At 38.8% G+C, this 23,132-nt stretch overlaps 1 long non-coding RNA gene across 2 annotated transcripts in view; it reads right to left on the bottom strand.

Annotated features, from left to right (window-relative positions):
- Positions 1-23,132, bottom strand: part of LOC138741046 (uncharacterized) — an 88,682-nt gene that overhangs the window by 29,235 nt on the left and 36,315 nt on the right. Inside the window, exon 3 of one of the 2 annotated variants that reach the window (XR_011343295.1) lies at positions 10,571-10,806. The exons of the other annotated variant lie outside the window; for it this stretch is intronic. This is a non-coding gene — a long non-coding RNA (uncharacterized lncRNA). Of the gene's footprint in view, positions 1-10,570; positions 10,807-23,132 lie in introns of those variants that run through there. 2 annotated transcript variants of the gene reach the window in all.

Raw genomic sequence — 23,132 nt, 5'->3', positions numbered from 1 at the left:
GTCTGGGATATGTTTTCTAGCCACTTAACTGAGAAGATGAAAAGTAGATTAGCCCGAGATAACACTTACATGGTGGATATCCCGGGTGGTTTGACAAGATTAAAGACTGTGATAAAAAAAGTTTAAAAAGTAAGGTATCTCTTGTGCAATTGATGGCACAGATGATGATTTATTGTGGGACATTGACGACAAAGCTGAAACCACCTCATCAGATACAGACTGGGACCCATATGATGACTGATTAAACAATGAGAGTTTGTCATATTGGAGACTAGTGACTAATGGAATGCCACAGGGATCAGAACTTGTTCTGTTGCTGTTTGTCATATATATTAATGATCTTAATGATAGGGTGGTAAATTCGATTACTAAGTATGCAGATGATATGAAGATAGATGGTGGTGTGGACAATGAAGAAAGTTATCAAAACTTGCAGTGGGATATAGGACAGTTAGAAGAATGGGCTGAAAGATGGCAGATGGAGTTTAATACTGATAAATGTGAAGTGCCACATTTTGGTAGGACTAATTAGCAAAGGTCATACATATTAAATGGTAGACAACTGAGGAGTGAAAGTTGAGTCACATGTAGATAGGATGGTGAACAGGGTGTTTGGTAATGTTTGCAGGCTGGGACTTTATTCCCTGGAGCATAGAAGATTGTGGGGTAATTTGTTAGAGGTATTTAAAATTATGAAGGGGACAGATAGAGTCAATGTGGACAGGCTTTTTCCATTGAGAGTGGGGTGGGGGGGGGGGGAAGCGATTCAAATAAGAGAACGGACTGAGATTGAAGGGGGAAAGTTTAGGGGAAACATGAGGGGAATTTTTTTCACTCAGAGGGTGGTGGGAGTATGGAATGAGCTTCCGGCAGAAGTGGTAAAGGTAGGTTTGATTTTAATATTTAAGGATTGGATTTTGAGCTGAATTTAAGATCTCAAAAGTATATCTGGCGTATGAGTTGACCCCCATTTTGGAGAGATATTTTGGGTTTCACAACTCCATTTATACGCTGGAATATACTGTACCTGTCTATTTTTTTTAAAATCCCATGTAGAATACTACTTTTTATGGAATGAGATCCATCTACTGAATCTCCCGAAAACTCGGCTTGCTTAATTATTTTCAGTGTTAATCATGAGAAACTCCAAAATACAGTTAAGCCCCTGGTATCCAGCAGCTATGTTGCATATTGCATACATGTTGCATATTTGGCAAACTAACAGCTGATTTATTTTCTTTATTTTTTTGCTGGTTTCTTGAAGCTGCTTGTTGCTTGAATTTCTGATAACTAGGATTTTAATCTTTGTAAATTGTGGTTTTCTTTTGTTCTGAAGATTGATTGACAGATTTGGTAGTTAACCATTCACTAATGAATAAATATCAATAATTTAAGGACAGGCGAATGGCTAAATAGGATAATGGAAAGAAAGAAGCCATAAAAGCACAGCATAATTTCCATCTAAATCAACAACTCTTATTGTCCACAAGCTTCCATGTCTGACCTCATTGTTGTTCACACTGAAATCCAACTGTGATCTGTATTTTGCCTCTTTATTGATTAAATCTTGCAATAGTCACTACTTGCTAATATGGCTTGGTGTGGATACCTTACTGTGAATGTAATTACTTAATTAAATTATAAAAAAGAACTCGGAACAAATAATGCACTTTAATGAATTCTGAAGATCTCCTCAATATCAACAAGCTAACAGTGGGTCTAATAATTTAAAAAAAAATCCTCACTTTGTTTTCTTAAAAATGGAAAAGAAAATCAGGGCAAAGATAAAATTTGGCTCAATGCTTCAAAGATAATATTCATCACTCAGCAGAATAATGGAAAGGGATTATTTCATTAAAGCGCATTACTGTTTCAAGAGCATAATGTTCACTGTAACAACATGCTTTGCGCAGTAAAATATTAAAAAGTATTTTCATCTACTGGATGCTGATTTTCTGATCAAGCTGCATTATTTCTCCTTTTCAGTCTCTGCAAGGTTCATTTAAAAAAATATTTTCCCCTTCCTTCCATTTGCTCCCACTGGCCGTTCATCACTTGTGCACGTCCCCAAGTAGTAAGGTGGATTTGACTGCATGGACCATATACTTTATCACAGCTGTTATTAATGTTGTTCCATGCAGGAGCTGTGCCTGCAGGAGATAGAGCTGAAGTGGTACAAAATAAAAGTGTATGGAACAAAATGTCCAGCTCTCAGCACCAGCGGTCTTGCCAACTAAAATGATGACATTCACTCGACCATGCTAGGCAGCCTAAGTAATAGGTTGTCCTGGATTTCAAACTTTCAGCTTTCACTTGAAGGTTTGTGTTAAATTGTTTCAAGTTTATTGACATGAATCATGGTCGGGATTGCTCTCAGCCCTGCCCGTTGTCCATGCCGAGCTCCCCACTCACCAACGCCAACTTTCCCCAGATGCAGAGGGACAAATGTCCTGATTCTTTCCTTCCAACAGGCAACCATGAAGCAGAGCAGACTCTTGACCAGCCAGTTAGCACCCTGACAGCCCACCTCCAAATGTACTGCACTATAAACAGCTATATTAAAAAAAAGTCTTTATCAGCTTTTAAGGCACTTTAATTTAAAGGTTTTTAATTAATTACTTTTCATATTTGAAATCAATTTTAAACTATTGAAATTGATTTTTATCTTCAAAAATTATATTTTCTTAAAACATTGTTAATTAAAATGATTAATATGAAACCAAGCAAAACTTATGGTCAGCATCATTGTAAAATGCATGGCGTTTCCTACCTAATGGAACACTAGGCTCAGTGGTCCTCCGCAATCGCTCCACAGCTGCTGGACAGAGATGACGTTCCAAAGCATTTGACCTGCCAAAGGTCACAGATTTGCACGTTTGTGCACCTGTGGTCCGAGGCTTCCAGAGGACAAACAAGCTACAGATCATTTTTTTTTCCTCTCAGAACCACAAACCTGTCTGCATAATTGCTCACCTGCTTTGTTACAGCACAGAGCATCAAATGGAATAAAGATACTGCAAGTGTTTTAAGTCCATCGTTTCATTGATACTAGAAATGGATAATTGCTTGCTTTCAGAAACTTTGAACACAATGTGATTATGCTTTAAGAGGCTTACATCAATTCTTGCCTACAGGCTAAAATTGATCCACTTCAATTTGCCCACTTTGCAAAAAAAAAACATCAACAGCCATCTCTATGGCTCTTCACTTTGCCCAAGAACCAAAGGCACACATGTTTGATGTGTGGTCCTGGACTTCAATACTATAGTCTCTTGCAAACTTGTTATAAAACCTCAGGACCTAGAGCTCAACATCCCCTCTGGAACTACATTCTTGACAATGTCTAACAGACCCAATCAGTAATGATAGGCAATGACGTCTCCTTCGTGTTCATAGTCAAAACCAGCACTCCACAAGGATGTCTACCAGTTCTCTGTAGTGCTCCTTTTACATCCATGATTGCATAGCTAAATAACATTCGAACTCCATCTTCAAATTCATAGTTGTAGGTCAGTTATTAAAGAACAATGGGATGGAATACAGGAAAGAGATTATAGTCTAGTGGTATGATGCCAAGATAACAACTTTTCTCTCAATGTCAATAAGACAGAGATGAAGATAGACTTCAGGAAAGAGTCAGAGTCCACACCCATGTCCACATAATGGTGAAGTCCAAAGAGTAGATAGGTTCAAATCCTTAGAAATAAATGTCTTCAATAACCTGTCCTGGGACAATCACATTGTCTTGATGGTCAAAAAAGGTGCAGATGAAGGACATTTGGCATGCCTCCCACATCCCACAGAAAAAAAGAATCTCAAGGTGTACGTGATGTCACGTATGTACTCTAACAATAAATCTGAACTTTGAATGTACCTCAACAGGGGCACCATCAAAATCATACTTGCTGGATACATCACGGTGTGCTATGGAAGCTGCTCTGCTCATGAAGATGATTGTAGCTCAGAACATAATGCAAACTCCCAACCCTCCCCCAACCTCACGAGCAGGAACCATCTACATCTCCTGTTGCCTCAGAAAGGCAGTTAATGAACTGAATGACCCATGAACACCCTGGACAGACTTTTTTTTTCTCTCTCCTCACATTAGGAAGAAGGCTAAAGAGTGAGAAACTGCACACCACGATGTGGTGAACTGCTGTATTCCCAATTACCTGGTTCTGCCCTGTTCTATGACGGTATCTGTGGCCCCTCCCTCTTTGACCTTGTATAAAGCCTCCAACACCTTGCCCCTTCAGAAAGCAGGGATGAGGTCCCTGTCCATTGTGAATAAAAGCCTGCAAATCCGTGACTCAGTCACTTGAGTTAGTTACTACACATCACACACCCTTAAAGGCATTCTGTTCCCTGCAGCCATCAGGCTCCTGATGAACTCCACAACCAGACTGTCCTTACCTGATGCTAATTGATCTTCCATCTCATTGCAATCCTAAATTCAGTGCTCTTCACATGGCTGTATGGATGACCTGTTCATGTGCTTGCAGAAGAACCCTTCTCACAGCACTTAGCATTTTGTGGCAAATAAACTCAAACAAACTGATACAATTCACCATCTCATATTTGTAGGAAATGACATTAGTTTCTGACAAGTTAACATGTATATCATCCAGCCCATTTCTCAAAAATCCTTAATATTAATTGTGAAATTTTAATAAATTTGTATTGCGATTGCTAAATTATTTTTTAAGCGCGGTGTTTTCTGCGAAGCCCGAGAAACACCTCTTGTCAAGGTCAGCCAAGGATGGATAATAAATGCTGAATTACTCAGTTCCCCAAAAATAAAGAAAAATTAGACATGTACCCAAGGACATATACATGACATACATTCATGAAGACTTACATGCATTTTTAAGGCACTGGACTTGAGGCACCTGCATGCGAGCAAACAAGCTTTGTGAATTTGTCTACACAGTAATACAAACAGGAACCGTGGACAGCAAAATTGAAAGATTTCAATGTATCCGTCATCAGTCAGATATTTGATGTTTACATTTTGCACTGGGGAAAAAAAAAACACATAAATCACAATCTGTGGGAAGTTGTTCCATTATCAATTACTTCTAGCTGATCGTGGTCAGCGATTTCACGAATAAAATCAGACCAGATAGGACTAACTTTAATTCAGTGTGATTATCCTCTCATGGTTAGGTGTCCAATCTCAGTGATAATGCTGGATCTTTCATTGACACAGTAAACTTTATATAGATTGAGGAAAATAATCAACTATTTTCTTATTTGAACTGTTTTCAAGTGTTCAGCAGATAAAATACACGGGATGCATCTCAAGTTGAACACTGACACATGTTCAGTTTGCTCATTTCTCACCTCCTTTATGCACACAGGAAGCAAGCTGCTCTAAATTTATGGCACTAGTTGGCTCAATTGCTCTTCAGAATAATAAATTTAATACCCAAGGTTTCTTGCATTTGAATGGAGCTGAATCTAGAATGGATCCACTTGTGAACCTGGAGTCTTCCATGCAATGGAAAGTGAAATTTTAAAAAAAGGCAAAGGGAAAAGGAGATTCAGATCTGATACTGATGAAAGTTCTTGAATCTGAATCATTGACTCTTCTTTATCTTTTCACAGATGTTTCCTGACATGCTGAGAATTTCAAGGACTTTGGTGGGGGTGGGGGTGGGGGGAGGTGGGTGGGATTGGTCGGGGGTTGGTGTTATTTATTATGAAACTAAGTGGACTTGTACAACCAGCTGCGAGCCTTTCACTCAGAGGAAATCGAAATAAACTCTGACCCAAGGGGGAAAATCAGGTTTGAAGCTGGAGATCATTAACTGGTTCCTTATTTGGTTCCCCTTCCTCTGGGGAAAGATTAAGAAATTCAAAAATCAAACCTATTAAAAATGGTTTTAAATCAATGACAATCTGCACAATGGTAGAACTTGACAGTGGTCCATCCAACTGAAACTCTGGGATGCTCCTTTAGCAAACAGTATCCAGCACCACAATTCTTTGCTATAGTTCTACTTATCAGAATGGAAACAAAGCTTCATCAAAAGGAAGGAGATTTCAAAGGCTGAATTTTCCAAGAATAGTTTTTTTCTCTGTCATGCAGCATTATTTGAATGGTAGGAAGGTTACCTATCTATCCATTTTTTTCACAAGTGGATTTGAAAAAGAAAAGCCATGGTTATCCAAATGACAAGAAAATTACTGCAGTAGAATGAGCGTTAAGCTTTTAGAATTTAACCCAATTATCACCTGTCCTTAAAAAAAAATGAGAGAAAAGCAAACAAATATTTGAATGCAAACGTTCAGGAGAGAAGGATTGGCATCTTTCAGTACAACATATAACCATTACACCATGGTGATCAATTTTTAAAAAGACAAAACGTTAACACATAGAAACCAAGCTTTGTGAATGGTTATCACTCCACTGCGAGGAGATCAAAATACTGCAGAACATCTCTCCAATGAATACACTCTGATGCTCCTAGTATACATTCAGTCAACAGTTGTACTGGACACCAAGTAAAAGAACCAGGAGGCTTGGCAACCTTCTCACTTGTCAACCATGGTAGAAATGAGAATGTGACAAAGTCTCAAAAGTGCCTCTTGACCTTTTCATCTGTACCCTCCAAAGATGGCAGTAACCAGAGAACTTGGTTCAATAGACATGTTAAGAAGCACTAAGCTCATTAAACACACTGTGGCTTTGAACCTGGCAACATTTTGCCCCACCCCCCCCAAAAAAAGAGTTCAATGCAACAACCAGGTTACTTAAAGATCAGTAAAAGACTATGCTGGAGAAACTCAGCAGGTCAAACAGCATATTTTATATAGCAAACTTAATCAAGCCTTCATCAGGGCTGAAATGTTGGCCATGTATCTTTTTCTTTGCTATGTAAAATATGCTGTTTGACCTGTTGAGTTTCTCCAGCATTGTGTTTTTACTTCAATCACGGCATCAGCAGATGCTCATGTTTTACTACATAAAGGTCAGGCATGAAATAATAACAGAAAAAGAAATGGTGAACTCTAACCCTTGAACTGCACTGAGTCACCATTGCTGAATCTCAGCACCTTGGGTGGCATCACCTGTAGGAATCATTTGAAAAAGGGTACATGATGTGTTGATCTCAACAACAAGGTTGCTGAAATATCCAATTGTCACAAAGGTGAACCATAAACGTCGCCTTGCCAGCATCCATTGACAAATGTGAGAAAGGAAGAGAGGAGGAACAGGGTGCAAAGATCCAAGGAGAAAAGGGTGTGGGTGTAAGATGAGAAAGATAGATAAAAATTGAGTATAACTAAGCAATAACAACTTTGGAGAATAGGGATGAGGATTTTACAAAAAAAAAATTACATTGGGGATAAAGAGCCAATGTAGCATGGGGAAGGGGGTCCAAAAGAACAATTGCATTTCCAATCAAATGGCTGGCTTTTGCACAACTTGAGTTTGAAGAGTGGCTTGAAAATAGGATCTCAGTCTGAAGGATATTGTAAGAATTAAGTCTTAAGATGAAAAGGCATAGCATGGTATTTGACAGGAATGAGTGACAGGTGCGAACAATATTGGAATAGTTTAATTAATCAGCCTTACAGATGAAACAAATCTAAGGCTTCAAATATGTTCCTTTTCAAAAAGTTCTCCAATGGTTTGTGAAAAACTTAATTGAAATCAAGCTTGATTAAAAAAAAGTGATACCATGTCAAAGAGACAGAAAGGTGCTTGGTGGCAGGTGCAGAATATGACAAAATGGACAAGGACAAACACTGAAAGGAGAGAGTGGAATGTACAGAGTGTAGAATAGACTCCAGGTACTGGTGGGTCGAACTGATATTTCACACATTTTCACTTACATCATAAAAGGAAAAAAAAGATTTTTAGAGAGGAGCAAATGAAATGTATAAAGAAGATTATTTATGAAATGATATAACCTGTTTTGTTGTCTATTGCTCTTTTGTTTTAAGTATCCGATCACTGCAATTTATTTTAACTTCAAAATGATATGTACTGGTACATCATTTTATTTGAACTCAAAATTTGGTGAACAATTTAATGGAAAGGAGTCTGCATTTGGCAGGATGACACAAAAACATGCTAAAAACCCCCAAAAGCCGTTGCAAGTCGATTAAGTATGTTCAGAAAATGATTTCACAAGTGCCTTTAGCCATGATGGCACATTGCTAGTGAAATTGTAGGAAGTAAATGTATCAGTTTCCTTCTGCATTAAAATGTCTGCCCTTGGGGCAAAATCAACCATTGAGCTCACTTTTTTTCTGTTCCAGATGACCCTCACCTTTTATTATCCTGCTGCATCGTAAAATGGCCCGAATTGACATCTTATTATGCAATTAGTTGAAATATTATCAAGATGATCAAACAGTCTGGACATGTTGACATACCACCCTTTTGCTCCCAAGCCAATTCATCAATCTTAAACGAGATTCATCTCATTGGAACTACTTGAAATGCACAAATTCATTTTCCTATTTAAAAAAAAATATTTAATCTGGATCTTAAAGAAATTATTATTTTAAAGTGCTTATAATTTTAGTGTTTCAATCTATCTTTTGTGAGATTTCAAAGTTGATCCTCTTGCACTGTAAATCACAGAATATCCCACTGATTGACATTACAATGGTTGTTGAGAAGACATTCTCTAAAGGGAGACAAGCATCTCTTACAAGCAGTCTAAAATACATAAAATAATCATTATTCCCATCCTACAATAAAGAGCAGTTGAACACACAAATGAAGAGCAAATGCTGGAGTAATGGAACACTAAAAAACAAATGTACCCCCAAAATTTTACTGAACGGCTCCAACTCAATCAGCTCCAATTTGGGGCTTGATTATAAATAATTGTTTTTATATTAATGGATAGAATGTCTTGCAGCCAACTTTATAGTTGCATTTATGCTTTCATATTTTAAATTACATTGCACTTTTGCTTTCAAAATAAAATCTTGCCCAGTCCCTTGCGATGTCCGGTGGACTTTGCAGGGCCCTTTCTATAATGGCTGATGTCGAGCTTCCCTGTCACTAGCCTCAATAATAAAAAATAAATACCTCAACAAAAAACTCCAAAATTCTCAAGGCATAGACATTTCCAGTGAAGAGTTGAGTCTTGCCTCTTCAGAAGCATAGCTTAGGAACAACAAAAGTCTGATCTTCAAAGTTGAATCTGGAAGACTTGGCAAGATGGGTGCAGTCAATAATTCCATGCACCACTTTCTACAAGAATCCCTGGATTTACCTCAACTCCAGAGAAGATCATCAACTTCGCTTTCCTCAAATACACACTTTCCCATACATGTTGTAATGCATATTGTGACTTGCTTCCCATGTGTAAAGCCAATAAAATGTAAATTCTGTCCTTGCCATGGTGCTGCATGCTACATGAAAATTCAGGGTCTCCTCCAACGATCTTTTCCAGGAGAGCTGATATGGGAAACATTCTCCCATTGAACTCTCTTACCTTAGACTCTGACTATATCATAAAGACAGGTGTCGGTGTGGTGGGAAAATTACTGTTTGGTCTGTTTGGTGCACAAGAGATCCGGACTTGTATCATTGTTTATTCAAGCATGCAATGTTTCCATGAGATGAGAACCTCAGGTAAGGCTTGATCATCACCCTGATGATTTTCAAGATGCTTTTCATTATGAACAAGAACTCATACATAACTGCCCTACGAAAAGCATAGATGGAGTGAACAGGTAGCACCTCTTTCCCAGGAATTGCAGTGGTCTAAACCAGAAGGCATCTGTTCAATGTGAATGGAGGAACATTTAGGGACATTTACACACACACATACATACTACACACAGAAAGTGAGTGGTAGGTGCCTGAAATGCGTTGCTGGGGATGGTGGTCAAGGGTGAGACAATAGGGACATCTAAAAAAAACTTTTACTTCAGCACATGGATACAAGAGAAAAAAAATGGAGGGTTATGAATGTGAGGGAGGAAAGGGTTAGATTGCTATAGAGTAGGCTTTCTAGGACAGTACAATATGGACCAAATGGCCCATATTGTGCTGCACAGTTCTATGATCTATGTATCACTTAATATGATAGGAGTGTTGCAATATTACAGGCAGCTATTTGAAACACACAGAACAATGACATCTTATTCCCAACAGTGCCTCATGGCACAATATAGCAGCAAGCTACAAAACAGATTCCATGTAAATGACAAATTAACCAGATCAAGTTATTGGCATTGGTACAATGTACAAGAAAGGATCTTTATGCCCCAATATGAATTAAAAGAATCTCCACAATGTTCTGTGTCCTATTCTTGGGTATGCTCATTACATTAACAATGCAGAATTTAAATTTGTTTATCTCCTTCATGAATAATTATTAAGAGCAGGTTGAATAGAATTGCAACTAATTTCATTCTGGCGCTTCAGGAGTTAAAAAGCATCTTGTTCAAATGAACCTACAGATGGTCATCTGATTTCAAAATGGAAATTAATCTTAGTGGGGGACTTAAATGATTGCATATATTTTATTCACTTTACTGTGCCGGTGAGTCCATATGGTCAACCAGGAAAGGTACACAGAGAACAATAATAATCACCAGTCATAAGATTACTGAAGACAATGATTGTACATGTAACATTTCAATACAGCGAGTCTAATTAATGTTTTCAATTGTCCCAATTGCTGTATCATGCTGCAGATTTTCTCCTGTTTCCCAGGCCCTTGTCTTTAGTTAATTTCTGACTGCACATATGGTTCCCAGAAGGAAGTCAGCACTCCATGGAAGAAGACATATCACCATGGCAGATGTGCAAACTTTTAATTCTTCCTGCTGAAAATACAGTGAAAAGGGCTTTAAATACTTCAATAAATAAATTATGTGCTGTTATTTAAAGCCATCACTGACAGCTTATTATGATGTCAAGGTTATAAATGTGATGGTGAAAAATTCTCGCAAACGGCGACAGCATTTCTGGATAAATATTAAGTGAAAGCTCTGTAAACAAGCTATTAAAATTGGCATCTGGTGCAAGGAGCAAAAGGAATCAGGTTGATTTGTTAGAGAGGACCAGGTCAAAGCAAATAAGGAAGCTGCAGGAATGTAATGGAAGTCTGTTCAAACTGAAAAACGAAGTGAAAAAGGGCACTTTGGTCAACGCAATATAAACCTGTAACACTAAAAAATCATGTATAACGAGGGTTAATGAATATAATTTGTAGCAGGAGAAAGAAGGAAGAACAAAGTGGCAAAGGGAAAGGCTTTCATTCAAGGGTGGCACGGATAGCATAGTGCTATTACAATGCCAATGACCCAGGTTAGAATCTGGCACTGACTAAGCTTGAAGATTCTCTCCGTCACCTGTGTAGGCATCCTCCAGGTACTCCAGCTGCCTCCCAGCCTCCAAAATGTATAGCGTTGAAAGTTAACCGGATTTCAATGACCAGAATCGGCCTCTACTGTGTTGTAAATAAATAAAGATCGTGCAGGGTTTAAGAACAGCACCTAAACTCACACAATCCTCTGCCCTCAACAACGATTTAAATTACCACATAATAACAGCTCCATTTTATTTTAACAGTCGATGCTCACAATGGCTTTGGTGTTATCAAGTAGATTTTTCTCAGGTCTTGTTTGACCCCTCCCTTTCAGTCATTTAATCAATCCTGCCCTTGAGTCAAGATCACACCTTTCTTTGCACTCCCACTTTCTTCTCTTGCTCTTTTACAAGCTGTTAAATGTCTTTGTTGTGAAAACAGGCCAGTTAATTAGAAGCTTGAATAGTTGCATTCCTCCATTTTTGCCCAGGTGCTACCAAGCTCACTGAACATTTCCATCATTTGTTATTTTTAATATCACATTTGCCACGATCTGGAATATGTTTAAACCTGGCCCCACAAAGTTTTGAAAGGGAGAACTTTGAAGAAATGAGGTCAAATTAATAGTAATCAGTGGGAGAAAATGCACAGGAAAACCAAAATTGAAAAAAATGTGTTGGTGATTAATGCATTGAGACAGGTTGTTCGATTGAAATGTACTTCATTTGGCTTCCAAAGAGCTTTGGCTGCCAGCAACTTTGATAGGCTTTCTCAGTTTTTGAATCCAATAGATACCCCACCCTCATCCACTCCCTCAAGAGCCTCTTTTAAACTGCAGCATCTGGGTAGCCCTCCTGGGACCCAGGTGTGATTACTGGGGCAAAGGTGCTGGAAGCGTATTTTAAATTGCAGGGGGATCAACCCATTAAATCGCTGAAAGTAATTCCAGATGTTTGCATGTTGGCTGTCTTGTGATACACACACGCAAGCGCTGATGTTATCAGAATAAGTGGGTTAGCCATTTTCATTTTCAAATCACCTGTGGACATGACCTAGGTTCTCTGACTATCTCGGAGGTAGATTAGGGACTCGGTTGGATTCTGATGAGGTTGACCGGGTCAGACTCTTTCTAACTGCCGCATAACTGGGGTGCTATAGCGCAAATAAAAGCTCTCATGACTGGAGGGTGAACCAACATTTTTATTGACTTATAACTATGGGTAGGGTCTCACAGTAGTTTGTGGAAGGGTTCTGGGTTTAGGAAGGAAACCAGGGTTATATGTGAGCAGATGGGGGCAGAGCCAGCCATCAGCACAACACACTACCATTGCAGGCGCTAACCGGGCAAATTGCCCTGTTAACTCCATTTTACATGGTAGTTTGAAAGGGCCTACTGTCTCCTCACTCCCATATCAATGGGGAATGATAGCAAGGTATTCGCAATAAATTTTTAGTAGATTATTCCCTCATACATGGAATTATGTGCTCACTTTTAGAAAAACTGCAGACAAGAGTTACTAAAATGATTATTGGAATAGTAACCTCAGTTAGATACAAGGATTAGAATGGAGATGGGGATAAAATCTGATAAAGATATGTAAAAGCATGATGGGCACAGATTGAACAGACAGAAAAGAACTATTCTCATTGGCATCTGCATCCAGCAGGTGATATGGCAAAAGACCCCAAACTATCATGAGGAAAAATGTTTTCTTTCCACACAAAAACATTTAGCATCTGCAATGCACTTCTAGTGCAATCATGGAGGTAGATTCAATCGTAGTGTTCAACCAGGTGCCAGATGAGTATCGAAAGGAACTCTTTTCTGTGCTATGGGGAGAAGGATTACGTGTTGCTTCAACATAGAGATAGCATGGATATGATGGGCTGAATAGCTTTCTTCTGTGTTAGACCCATTCTGTTTATAATATTGAAACTTGGAGCACCCAACATGTAGCTTTGTTAAAACAAATACCTATAGAGTGGGTAAGATCTCAGTTAAGCAGAATATTTTTATTGAGCTGTGCAAGAGGGATCTACCAGGCTCCAGAAATTTTGAGGTTTCAATGGTCCATACACTGTATGCATGCCCCAAGAATTTTATTGTAAAATGAGCTTCATTGGCAAACCCATATCCTAAAGGGTGTCATAAACCAAGTGCTTCCGGGATATTCCTTGTTTCAATCATTTTGCTTTATCACTGGTTCTTAATAGAAAGGAGAGGAGGTTGAAATTTTATTGGAATGTAAAATGATGTCAGTGTCTCCCATGAAAGATTCAGTTCACTTTAATGGAGAGGAAGTTCTCATGATTCATGAAAGCTTTCTGAAATTTGTTCGACAACACGACTGGTTTGAACTGATCTCCATTTTCTGTTTGTACCAATGAAACACATGATGTCTACCCAGCAAAATCATGAAATAATTTTCATCAGTAGACTGCTTGATGGAGCTAATATTACCTGGAGATTTCTGGAACTTAGAACGAGTACATGCTTAAGTTCAAGTTTTGTTGTTATATTTTCAGATGCCACATTTTTCCTCTGACAACTGGTTACAATCAACCCAACCTGCCATGATCTCATTGGAGAATTGAAACAATCTTGTGCACAACATCTGAGAATGCAAGCAAGTTATATTTTGACTACAAGAGGATAGGAAAAATTCTGAGCATGCCTTCTGTTTGATCTCCCAATGAATGATGGTTTATTTTCCTTGCTCCACCTCTTCATTTCCCCTGAATAAGGTTAGCAGAAAGACACAGGATAAAAGATCAACACAGCCACTGTACTGGTACCCTGCAGTCAATGACCAAGATAATCATTTTTTCTCAGATATAAAAACATACAAGCTCACCCAAGAATAAAAAAAAACTTATTGTAGAACTGTAATGGTTCACTACAGCATACTTTACGATTATCACTGATTTCAGGTGTCTGGAGAACAAGCAGAACTATGACTGAACCACTCATGATCTCATAAATTGCTGGAGCAGACTTGAGACTCCTATTCCTGATACTTATGGCCTCAAAACGATATCAACAAAAGTGTTTGCCTCTTGATTTGCGTGATTAATGGTTGACTGACAGGAGCTGAAAGTAATGTCAGCAACATTAATAGAAGTTAAAAGCGACATTATAATGCATGTCATATAGTTTGACAATGTTTTACCTTGATACATGAGGTCCTTCCCATGTAAAGTGAGAGTGCAACACATCTGAAAACTTTAATAGGTATTATTACCAAGGATCTAATTCGGTATCACCGTCATACAGATTTACAATGCAAGCTAGGTATTAGGTATTAATGAGACATTAATGTAGTATGGGGTCCAATGTTTGGATGTCATTTTCCTGTCTTAGCTTTATTCAAATAACTTCTTTATTGATCATTTCCTTGTCCTTTTCTTTGACAGGCAAGAGTTTGCAATTTGCCAAATGCTGCACTAACCTCATCCCAACAAAAGAAAGTTTAATATGTCATTAAATTCTTTTTCAGTGATGAAGCAACGGTAACTGATGGAGTTCTGTTGAAATCATTGTCAAAAATCATACATCTTATTTTCATTCAAATTAAGATTTGGGGATGGAGGGGGGTGGGGGGCTACTGATTATTTTGCTGATAATATGAAGGTGCATTCAGCTGTAAGGATTTTGAATGGAAAAATTATCACAAGACAAATATTTCATATTATAGATAAAGTGGCAGAGAAGCACCTCTTTATTCCCTGTTGGACTACAAGCTCAAAAATTGCTGAACACCAGCTCATCTCAATTGATCATCATCGAAACTCAGAATCATCGTAAAGCATAAAAAGAATCTGATTTGTACAGTTTTCTGAGAACCAGAGGATACAAAGGTCCTGGTTAGTGCAAAACTATTACAGAGCAAGTGACCAGTTTCAAATCTGGTGCTGTCTGTAAGGAGCTTGTACGCTCTAATTGTGTCTGTGGGGGTTTCTTCTGGGTGCTCCGGTTTTCTCCCACCCTTAAAAACATATGGGGGCTGCAGGTTAATTGGGATGTTTGAGTGGCATGGTCTTGGCAGGCAGAAGGGACGGTTATTGTGCTATATGACTAAATTTTAAAAAAAAGAAATAAATTTAACCACAGCACAGAAATAGGCCCTTTGGCTCTTCTACTCTATTCCAAACTATTTTTCTGCCTAGACCCACTGACCCGAACCCAGACCATAATCGGCTATATCCCTCCCTTCCATTTGTCCAAAGTGGCATCAAAGAGCAGAAATAAATTGCTCTCCTTTCACAGTTTGTCTGCAACACAGATGAATACATTCGAAGAATAGTGCCTTAGAAATTCCATTGCTCAATTCAAGGTTTTGTGTGGAATGCAATAACATTTTAGGGAAAAAAAAATGATTGTGGATCTCTTTTCTTAAAATCTAGGACAGATGTGAGCATAATATGCAAAAGATCAGTAGCCACCAAGCATGTGGAGTCATGTAAAAAATATGTTTCAGCATCACACAAAAAATTATTTTGCGGCACAAGAACCTCAAATGTCGTAGGCAACAGCTCCTCACCAGTTGGTTGAGACTTGCTATACAATCAAATACCTGCAATCCAATATGTTCAGTCCTATAGTGTGATGTCAAAGCATGCCTTATGACAATCAAAGCACATGTCTGCGCTCATTGAGCATTTTTGTATAATACTTACAGCTAACCTTGATTAGAAACTCAAATGTGCACACATCAAGTGCAGTTTTGTTTTAAATCCCCTGCATTACACACAAAATGTCTAAGGTACTATTTTTCAGATTCATGTATCAGTTTGTCCCAAAGAAATCTGTGTTACACACTTAGAAAGGAAACCATATTAATCCAGATTGGTTCTTCTATTGCTTGTTCCTTACACACAATTTTCCATCAACATCTGGAAAACCCTTCTAGTCAAAAGCCATTCATGCTGATCAAATCTGAAACATACAGACTACTGTTCTCTCTGATTTCTGTTTTGGCTCACCCCCAGTTGATGTCCTTGCTGTTCAATCCCTGACACCCACAGTCTCATTATCCACACACACCACCCATCTCCATCAATCTTCATCCTGACCTGCACCGATCGCAACCTGAACATCTTGATCTATACTTGCTTTTCCCTGGATGCCCCAGTTTCTCCCCACATTTGGCCTTGAGGTCAGGAGTCCTGGCACCAAACTTGTGCAGGCTACTTCATGTATCTTTTCAAGTATGATAATACAGGTACACGATCCTTTATCCGGTCATCTAAAATCCAGAAAGCTACAAAATCCGGCAAGTAGGGAGAGAGGCAGCAGAGCAAGTTGGGCGGCCGAGAGACTGGCAGAGCGAGTCGGGCAGCTGGGGTGGGGGGGGGGGGGAGACCAGCAGTGCGAGTCAGGCGGGTGAGGGATCGGCACTGTGAGTCGGGGAAGGGGTGGGGGGGTGGATACAGCAGCACAATTTGGGTGGGCTTAAATCTGGCTTTCCAAAATCCAGAAAAATCAGAAATTTGGAACACACACTGAACCCTAAGGGTTCCAGATAAAGGATCGTGTACCTGTATGGTCATTCGGCATGTGTACATGTATTTCCTCACCTGATTTTGTTTCAATATGTAATATGGCATCATCGAGAAGTACCCAGCAAAAAAAAAGGTCTGTTCGTTAAATGTAAATATTGCAAACACTTTCGATATGTGCTATGCATAATAATAATGTACTGGTCATTGTCTATCATTTCATCCTCAGTCTGAGCAAGTGATTCTTTTGGAGACTAATCAATGGTTCATAAAAGTCTTGTGCAAATCCATCCATCCTGCAATTATCATGAACCACAGCATCATTCTGCTGGTGAAACACCTTCAATGCATCAAAAAAAAACATTTCCGTCATCAAATATATTAGAAAATTCTGTGGCTATAGCTTTCATCTGAATACTAATTAACATCTGGTCTAATTGATTCACTGATAATTACTGAGTGAAACACGAAAGTATGCAGGTGCCGTGATTGTAGTAAAAACACACCCAAAATGCTGGAGGAACTCAGCGTCTTTCAGCAAAGCAAAGATATATTGCCAACGTTTTGGATCTGAACTCTTCTTCAAGTAATAAGCAGATAATTATTGAATAGTTAATGAAGAGCCTGTTGAATGAAACTCTTATTGAGATAAAATAGAAACTGTGACTGAAGCATAAGTGTTTAAAATAACTATCCTTCCATAAAAATAACTTTTGAATTCTATCCTATTTTAAATGCTGTTGTAAAGATGCCGAAAAAAGTATTAGTCATCAAAATGCCAGATCACCAGAGAGAATTCAACCAATATCATCTCAGAAAGCCCCCAAACACTATAATTTTCCAAGAGTACACTCAAGTGGCTGTGTCCAGAGTTTAACATCGGCACTGCGGGAACCAGCTCTCGCCTGCTTTCTTAATAATGGCATATCACACAGCATTTGAAAATGCTGGCAAAAAGCCTGGCCTTACCATTTAAAAAAAAAGTACACTCAAGTGGAGACTTTGAAATTAATGTTTTTTAAATGTGTGTGGATATTCAATTTTTTTTTTCTCAAATGAGAATCATGACCCGATCTTGTACTGTACTTTGGCAAGATATGGAGATTCTTTTTCTCCAAAAGGTCCTTTATTTCAGTGGAGATTTTTTGGGCAAATAATGTAATCTCTTTTGTCTGCTGTTTGAGCAACTGTAAGTAGATACAAAAACATTATTTGGTTGGAGTTTTCAGAATCCTGGATATTACTTTTCATATAACCTTATTTATAAATGAAATAGCATATCATGGATAAAATCTGGCAGAGCTTGATGAAAGAAAGACGTTGCATGTTCTTTAATATAGTGCCACAGCACATTTCATACTGCTCAATGAAGTATAACTGATGAAATCCATGAAATGCTATCACTTCTAATGCAAGCAAAGTGGCAGCCAATTTGTCTCAGAGAAGTTGCCACAAAACAGTTAATCACAAATTGATTGGGTTTTGTTTTTTTGAGATGGAGGTTGATTGAGCCTGGTTCAGATCTCTTAAGCTGTTTAATGCCATGGGATTTCATTCTTTGACCACCACTGCCCCCCCCCCCCCACCCCCCAGCCCCGCTCTCCCAGCTTCCAACTGACAAACTGGATTTCAGTTCCCCATCTCAAGCATAATGGAATGGTAAGCCAACAATCCAATGGAATGAATTGTTCTCCTGGAGAGAATGTAAAGCAAATCATTGAACCCCATTCATGACTGTGAATCTCAGTGACTGGCCACAAAATGTGCAACAGATCTATTCAGCCCCCAAATATAATGGTGAATCGTAACCCTTGCAAATTAATACTGAAGGGGATGCTGCCAAGCCCAATGGTACCATTAGCGTCCTCTTTACCATGCCAGATATTTAGATTGGGTGTAACAGACAGAATTTGTTTTGTTCTGACAGAATTTTCTACTGACACTGCAGCTCTCTCTTAGCCACAAATGAACCATTTTAACTTCTATTCACCAACATCATTTTTTATCTCATTCCAAACACCTGACTTTTCAGTCAAAGGCAGCTAAGTGGTGCAGTTGTTAATGGTGTTGCTTCATCACTCCAAGGACGGAGTTCAATCCTGACCTTCCATGTTCACAGCATGACATTTACATGTTCTCTCTGTGGCTGATTTACTTTTTCCTGGATGTCCCAGTTTCTCCCCACATCACAAAGATTTGCAAGGTGGTACGTTAATTAGCCAGCAAAAATTCCCCCTCTTGCAGTTAGGGCCATTTTCTTAGCATCTGCTCTGTGACTCCATTCTTTTACTCAACAGAAATTGGAGGAATGGTTTAGAATGAACCATTCATCATTAACTGCTTCATACAGGAGAGGTTTCCAAGTTGCTTCTTTACATTTATACGTGTTTCTAACATCACTCCTGGCTTGAAATTTTGCGTCTGTTCCTGATTCCTAATTGGAGGAAGAAGTTTGTATCATTTCAATTCCCCTCAATGGCTGGAAAATGTCATTTAGTTTCTGAGGAATTCAATTCAACTTCTTATTGTTTCATTTCATCGTTAATTTAAATCATGTTCAAAACCAGTGCCTCAAAGAAAGCTGCAAATAATTCCACATTTCATGTGGAATTTGTTGAAACAGTTCTGTCCAGCAGATGTTTTGAGGGTCTGCAATTACCTCCAGGGAATTAGAGAGGGCACTAACCATCATGATTTCCTCCAACTCTGATGTAATTACCATGTTGTGTTCTGTGCATGTGACAAAGTCTTCACTAGGCATGGTCTCCATTGATCACTGATCAACAGAAATTAGATGAAATGTCAGTGACCTTATTATCAGTTCCCATTTCCACAAGCATATTGCGGAGATTGTGAATCATGCGCAAATTTAAAAGATATATTGACACCTTTGGGTTCCAGTTGGCTCCATCCATTGAGGGTCTGATGTATCCATGACATAGCACAATAGTTGGCAAGGCATCCAGTGAACTCCTTTTTCCTCTTACTTTCCAGCATTGTGGCTCCAATGGAAGTGCCCAGTCATGGGCTGAGCCTGACCGTCACGGGTTGGATTGGAGGAAAGCCTCATCATTCCACCATTGAATCGCCCTCTGTCTCCCTCCCTTGCTGAATTTCTACTTTCCTCCAATCACCTCTCACTATCCTCCTAAGACACATTGCATCTAGGAAATTGAAAAGTTAGTTTTAATCAGTATGTGAGGTTAGCAATAATGATTTTACAATGCAAGGGTATCCCAGCTATGTGGAGCCATTCAGCACACCAAAACTGGGTAACATCCATGGGCAAAGGTTTGAGGGACAAACCAAATCCTTCCATTGTAGTTGCTCACAAATTTGGTTGGTTCCAAGAACATTCGAGGGCATTGTAATACATTGTGTTAGGTCTGCTTTGTTCATGAATGAGTGAGTCAAACACCAGACTGAGTCGAAATCAAGGTTCTTTGTTCTTTATTGCCGGATTGTAGCACTTGCAACTAACAGTGTTAGTTGGAGAAGGCGCATTCTGCCGTTATCAGCAAGTGGTGTTTTTTTATACCTCAGGATACGTACTTAGTAAATTATCATACCATTACATTGTCCAATGAATAAACTGTTGCTATCCTTCTCTGTTAGTCTGCTGCACATCATTCTTGTTAGTGCAAAGCTTATCTTGAGTGTACAAGGTCACATCTGCATTCTGTTACTCCTTAGTACTGGGTGACTCCTTCTCCGGTCCCATCTCATCATGTTTTTACCTTACAATTGTCAACCAAAAGTTTCCTGCAAAAACAAATATATTTTTTGTTTGAAACCTACGTTTCCAACCCCAAAAAAAAGATATGTTAACTAAATCTTTCCCTGTCTTTCTGAGATGATTGAACCATTCAAGGTATGGTTGATAGTAAAGAACTGAAGTATGTGTTCACAACCTTGCCTCAAGACTGCTCACTTTTTCCAGACATTGTATTCAATGGAGTGGCAAATAGACACTGAGAAGAATTATGTCTCCGACAACATTTTGCAAAAAATTTCCAATATTTGAGATTTGTTTCAAGCTGTACACTTTGGTGATGAAATTTATCACTAAAATTTCATTTTAATACTCCTTTAGATTCTGACAGCAGATACTCCTGAGATGTAAAATATTCTCCTTAAGTGCTTTGGTCAATCAACCCATGCAAGAGTTTGGCAAGAGATCATACATCTGGACATGTAGAAATCCTTCTTCAGCCGCCTCAGACTCCTCAAAAGTAATGAACAGTTAAGAGAATAGCTTGTCTTTTCAAAAAGTTCATTTATCTAAAAGAATATCAGTATAGTTTGATTCCACTTCTGAACTAATTTTGTGGTATCAATACAGAATTAAAGTGAAGGGTGTGAAGGAAAAGATAATCAGTTGAGGTAATTTTTAAAAAAAATAGATATACAGCATGGTCACAAGCCCTTTCAGCCCACAAGCCTGTACCACACAGTGACACCCAATTGACCTATAACCCCTGTACGTTTTTGAAGGGTGTGAGGAAACTGGAGCACCTGGAGATAACCCATACAGACATGGGGAGAATGTACAAATTCCTTACTAGGCACTTTCAGGTGGCCAATTGCCCCGCATGTAAAGCTGCACGTTTAGGCAATATGTGGCTGTTTTGAGGCCGCCTGAATGTGCAAGAGGCGCTCTTGAGGTGAGCTACGTAACCCTCCTCAGAGAGGGATAATCAGCTCAGCTCAGTGGCTCCCCCAGCCACCTGAATGCAGCTGGCTGAAAGCAGATGGTAAAGGGTCAGGCTGCTGATCACAGCTGACACTGGGCAGGAGCCGGAGTGTGCTCAGAGCCACATCCTGTGTAGCTGTGTCCTTCAGTTGGCCAGCGTTGCGCTTTAAATGCTGCCACCTGAAAGGCAATTTAAAGGGCTGCTTCTGCTTCTTCAGGCACATTCTTAGCATAGAATGCACCTGAAAAAGCCTACTGACAGCAGTGGATTCAAACCCTGGTCACTGGTGCTCTAACAGTGTTGGATTAATCGCTACGTTAACCGTTCCACCCACACTGTGCCATGAAATGGAGAATTAGAAAGATTAAGGGCAAGGAAATGCAGCTTTATGCTGAAAATCTTCAGACCATGATCTTCAGACATGCTTACTTTCCTCAGATAGCACAATGCTATTACAGTCCCAACTACTTGGGTTCAAATCTGTCTCTGTCTCTAAGGAATTGGTACGGTCTTCTCACATCTGTGTGGGTTTCCTCTGGGTGCTCCAGTTTCATCCCATCCTCAAACATACAAGGTTTGTTAGTTAACTAGTGCATTTAGGTGGAATAGGCTCATGGGCTGCAAGGTCCTGTTATTATGCAGTATGTCTAAATTTAAAATTAAATGTCCAAATCAGACTGTATAAAATTAGCAAGTCTGATCAGCAGATATATTTCATAACAACCCAAGAACCTCCTGCTAACAGCCCACAACTTTAAAAAAAAAGTTATTTTTATTTCTGATTTTCTCATTAATTGAACTGCATTGGAATTACAATTCTGAGTCACCGAGTTTGTAATCCAGGCATCTGGATCACCATTTCCACTTTGTCTTCCTACATTCCTGGAAAATGGGAATCATAAATCTTGGAAATATTTTAACTTTACCCTATTAAATATTCTATTTTATTTGATCAGATTTCTGCTATTTAGTGCTTTTAGAAACCTAACAAAACTATGAAAATACATCCATCATCATGGCAAAATGTTCTCAATTTAATTCAAAGCCAAATAATGAACTTACTTTTATTACCTTTGTGAATGTGGCAAAATGCATCCTCAAAATGATCAGCAGGTTTGTAAATATTACTGGCTTGTGCAGTGTTTATCCAGTCTGCAACATCAATCATTTCTAAATACACAAGGTCATCCAAATGAAACAAATTAGGCTTTTTATACTAATTGGGATGTTTTTGTGGGTGAAAATTCATCCGGAATACAAATTAATTTTGTTTTAGCATGTATGAATATATTTGTGAGAATAAATGTTTTGCATTTACAGAGTTTTTAAATCAGCATTTTGACTACAAATTATATATTCTCATTTATTGCATCAGGTTTTCAACCCATTAATATCTTGCCTTATTATTTTCTTGATTCAGGAATGTTTTTCTTGCTGAACAATGTAAGGAAACTGGAGTATTATTTATGCTGGACTTCTGGGCCAATGAGAGAATTAATTAACAATGAATAGGAGGTTGTCCGGGGAACAGAATTAACCGTTCTAAACTTTCTATGTAACTTATTTGCATCCTTACTATCTGATACAGCAAAGGGGGTTGCGGGGGGGGGGGGGGGGGGTGGGGGAATCTGAGAGAACTGAGCAAACC

This window comes from Narcine bancroftii, chromosome 8, assembly GCF_036971445.1.
Source record: "Narcine bancroftii isolate sNarBan1 chromosome 8, sNarBan1.hap1, whole genome shotgun sequence".
Classification (NCBI taxonomy): domain Eukaryota; kingdom Metazoa; phylum Chordata; class Chondrichthyes; order Torpediniformes; family Narcinidae; genus Narcine; species Narcine bancroftii.
The sequence above is the reverse complement of the archived record's forward strand: the minus strand, read 5'-3'. Positions and strand labels throughout refer to the sequence as shown.